Below are 5,015 nucleotides of genomic sequence, written 5' to 3'. Positions count from 1 at the left end.
AGGCCCTAGGTTCGATTCCCCAGCACCACATATACAGAAAACGGCCAGAAGCGGCGCTGTGGCTCAAGTGGCAGAGTGCCAGCCTTGAGCGGGAAGAAGCCAGGGACAGTGCTCAGGCCCTGAGTCCAAGGCCCAGGACTGGCCAAAAAAAAAAAAAAAAAAATGATAAGAACACTAAGTTATACAAAGGTTAATCAGGCTATACAACATCACACAACCCATAAGTATTAAAGTAGGCAATGTGACTGGGAAACTCAACTTGGTTTTTTTTTTTTTTCCCCCCAGTCTTGGGGCTTGAACTCAGGGCCTGAGCACTGTCCCTGGCTTCTTTTTGCTAATGGCTAGCACTCTACCACTTGCAGCACCACTTCCGGATTTTCCTATATATATGGTGCTGAGGAATCGAATCCAGGGCTTCATTTATACAAGGCAAGCACTCTTGCCCCTGGGCCATATTCCCTGCCCCAAACTCAACTTCTTAAAAACTTTAAATTACATAAAGAGAAACAGGTTGAATGGACTTAGTTTTTAGCTAATCTAAGCAGCTACTCTAAATTCTGAGTTGGGGTGAAGCTATACTTTTTTACTCTTTTCCCTGTGTATCCTACATGGAATTTTCTTGTTGCCAGCACTGCTAGACTAGGTAATGTTTCAATATACAGCAGAGCAGAGGAGTGAATATCATCAAGGAAGAGATGTAGGAATGAATATTAGAAGCCATTGGATATTTCTGCTGAAGAAAACAGTGTTTAGTTGTTTGTATAGGGAAAAGTTTAATTCATTCGGGTAAGGACATTTTTCATTGGCTGATGTTTGAAAATAGGAAATGGGGTTTTATAGCTATTAATTGGGCCAGGAGTGTAAGCAATCACAGAAATTGCTATTTCACTGACATGTTATTCACAATTTCCTGTTACCATCCATAGCATTCCTTCCTCTATTACAATAGCTAAAATATTCAAGAAAAAAGAAAGAAAGAAGACAAGAAAGAAGAAAGAGAAAGATTATCTTTCATCCACACTTTGAAATGGCATATAAATTCTGCCAACCAAATGACAACTTTAAGATTTTACCCAGAAACTGACTTACATTGAACAGTGCAGATCACCTGTTACCTGATGTAAATTCCTGTAGACTACTGTAGATTACTGCTTATTAAGCTGGAATTGGTAGCAATACATTCTGGGTGAGTGCTAGTTACATTCAAATGGATCCCCACTTTGAAATCTCCTTGATTTAGTTTGGCAAGGGCAACAGCTTCCTCAGACAGTCATATTTATGCTGTGCCATTTTTGCAAGTGTCATTCTTTGCTTCAGCTTTTACTGATACAGTGAGAGCAAGAGATCTCTGAAATTACTCAATTGGGTTAGCAGCAAATGCAGATAAGAAGCAAATACCTTTATATAATCGCATGGAATTTTTTATCATCTCCTTTTGGAAAAAGAAGTTCTTAGCAATGTAATAACTATATTTAAGAAACTTTTCATGTCAGGGTTTCTGTAAAGCAACAATAGAAGGTATGTAATTTAGGAGAAATATTAGAACCAGAGAATTAGAGAGAAGAAAAAAAAAAGGCCAGATGCCAATGCCTCACACATGTAAGCCTACTACTAAGGATGCTGAGATCGAAGGATGAGTGTTTCAAACCAGCCCAAGAATGAAATTCTGTGAGATTCTTATCTCCAGTTAGTTATCAAAACAGCTGAAAATAGAGCTGTACTTCATGTAGTAGAGTGCTAACCTTGAGCAAAAAAACTGAGGTATGGTGCCCAGACCCTGAGTTCAAGCCCCAGGACAAGCACTAAGAAAAAGGAAGAGAGAGTTGGAAGGAAGGAAGGAAGGGAAAGAAAAGAAAGAACGAAGAGAAAAGAAATGAGAAAAGAAAAGGACAAAAGAAATTCTTAGTTTAGGAAGTAAATATATTACCCCCCCCCCAAAAAAAAGCTACAGCAATTGGAATCAAGACCCAGGATAGACTCATTGGTTCCTAGCAAGGGAAGAGGAATTGATAATAAGAGATAAAACAGTGACAGATAGGAGCATGCTAATCAAGGAAGCTTCATCAAGGAAGCCAAGGTAAACTTCAAATAATGGCATATGCCTGTAAACCTAGCACTCCCCAGGCAGACCCAGGAGGATTTCAAGTTGGGGGACAACCAAGGGCTATACAGTGAAAAATCTGTCTGAGCTAAACCAAATAAAATCAACAAAAAGCAGATGTAGTTTATTTCAGAAAAAAAAATCCCTAGATGGATCGGTGATAGATATCAAATGACTTATGAAAAAGATATAAACTGAGAAGATACTGTTGTTTATTATACAATTGTACAAGCATATGATCACTTCTACAGAGCTAAAAGTAGAAAGATTATTGAGAGTTAAGGGCAGAGTAGAAGCACTAGGGAAGAATATTTATATTGTTAACTACAAAGATTTATCAGGGCAGTTTACTGAGGATATGGCTTGGCCAAGGTAAATTTTCTATCTTACTTTCTGCTTCTACATAAGGGAAGTATTTAGAAGCACATGGGTAGGCAGAGAACAAGAGGCTAAAAAGGGTGAGAAATTGATGAACCAAGAGAGAAAAATGAAGAGAATAATTAATGAAAGGGATTCAGACATGATAGAGAAGAAGCAAAAATAGAAGCTAAGTTTACCCTAAGGCTAATTAGACAAGGGCAATAATTATTGTCTACAAACAAATTGAATAGATGGTAAGTTTTAAATTGTACTTAACCAATAACTCTACCATGAGTGTGTTTCTCTACGTTTCTGCTCATCAAAGCAAAACAGAAACATCATTTTGTTGTTGTTGTTGTTTTGGTTGTTGTTGTTGTTAGAGTGGTGTTAGGAAAGGGTGCTTTACCATTCACATTCTCAGAGCACAAGAGTTCAGTGCCATTCTAATTACAATTCAGAACAACTCTGTACTTTTCTAAAACACAAAACTGAAGAACTTTACAGATGGAATGGACCTTGCAAAAGAATGTTGAATTCTTTACTTTTCATTTAAATTAGGGTTGGAAAGAGGTCAGGCACAATACAAGCACAGGAATTCTAATTGAAAAACACCATAAGGAAAAAAACAAAAGTGTTTTTCTCTTTCAAATACACTTGAAGTAACAGTTCACAGAAAGTATGTGGTTCAAGGAGACTTTTTCTCCAAGTCCACACAGCTTGAGTTAATTGCAACAAAATCTCAATTTTGTGTGTTTAATTGAACTGATCTGAGTAAAGCAATGTATATAGAAGCTTTAACACCAAATACAATTATAGCCTTCTCTGTTTTAAAATATGATTTCCCTCTTTGTGTGATATGGGCTGTGAAGATAAAGAAGCCATTATATTGGAGTTCTCTGAAATTTCTTCTAAAAAGTGATAGGCTTCACTTCAATATGACAAATTCACAAATCCAAGTAGGAATAACAGGATCAACAATAATAACATACCCTATACAAACAGAGGCAGAAAAGAAATCTTGTTACCATCTAGCCTTGGCACATTCAACAGGCACCATTTAAAATCACCAGTGGTCTTTATATCAATAGCAGGTTAATAAAAAGTTAAGTAACATCCTGGCATCTGAAACAAGCTATTACTTGAGTAAATCAAGTGCCCCTGACGATTACCAAATCTCTGGAGATTTTTAAGAGGCTTCTAGTTCTCTAATCTTCTATCATGGTTCCTTATGAAATCCATGTCATGATATTTACATCCTTGTATAAATCCCACTATCACCTGTCCCAGACAGATAACTTGATTACAAAGAATAGGTTGGGTAATGGAATACAATTTCCATATAGCGGCTTCCATTTTAGTGCTCTTTATTTCCTTTTCAACTCCTATCCTGGGAGAGCCAGCTGCCATACTGCAAAATGTCTTTTGAAGAGTCCCTGCAACTCTCTAATAGCTGTGAGAACCTGAGACTTGTCAGTAGCCATAAAGTGCATCCTCTATTCAGTATGGAAAAAGACTAAAGCCTCAGCTGACAGTGGAGATAATGACCTTGCATGTGACCTTGAGACAAGTTTGTGAGTCAGTATATATACAATGATAAATGACAGATGCAATCTATACCTTCTCTGTGCTATATCTGTATTTGCTACAAATACATAAAAGGTATTTATTAGTTTTCAAGTAATTTTAACTCAAATTACCATTCTATGTATGGGACTAGGATTAACTCATTTAAAAGCACACAATGAGTTTGAGATAGATTCCCTTGAGAATTATTGCTTCATTTATAGAAAAAAGTCACAATAGTTAAAATTCAGGATTAGAGTAAGAATTTCAGGATATATGTATAATATGTGTAATTCAGTGCTTCATCCCAGAAGCAACTTTCCCCCATTTAAGCAAAAATAGAGTACACATAAATCTGGCGTCATTGTAAAATAAAGAATGAAGAATAATCCACTTGATCAGGAAGAAAATATAATGAAGCAAGAAACTCAGGGAACTTATGATTTCAAACACGTCAAGGGAAAAGTATATTGTCCTGTGGATTAGATATTCTTTTGAACTGTATAAGGACTTGGTTGATTAAGCTAACGGTGCTCATTCTTGATTTCCTAAGAAAAGCTGCTTCTTTTCCTCAGAGGAAAAGGGTCATGTAACAAAACAGAGTAGTAACAGGAAGAAATCAGTAGAGGAATATGATTGGATCACCCCATCCATTCCTTAACTAGAAAAAGGTAAGGTCAAAGATGGCTCTTCACCTGAAAACAAAAGCCAATCTATACTATGTGTATTTAAGAACTGTTATAGAAAAATCTACAAATGGATTGTATGTTATACTAACACAGTCTTTAATAGTTTATGACTGTTGAAAAGCACAGCAATTGTTTTTAGTGTTATGTATTTACAGAAGGCAATACTTCCAAGGGACCTAAACAGTGGATCTTTCAATTTTCCATACAGATTGCTATATTTTGTCTGTATACAAGGACATTAATAATTTGATTTTCTACTATGATATTATCAAGAAGTCATTTGTAAACCTTTTCCATTCCAA

This window comes from Perognathus longimembris, chromosome 21, assembly GCF_023159225.1.
Source record: "Perognathus longimembris pacificus isolate PPM17 chromosome 21, ASM2315922v1, whole genome shotgun sequence".
Lineage (NCBI taxonomy): Eukaryota > Metazoa > Chordata > Mammalia > Rodentia > Heteromyidae > Perognathus > Perognathus longimembris.
The sequence above is the reverse complement of the archived record's forward strand: the minus strand, read 5'-3'. Positions refer to the sequence as shown.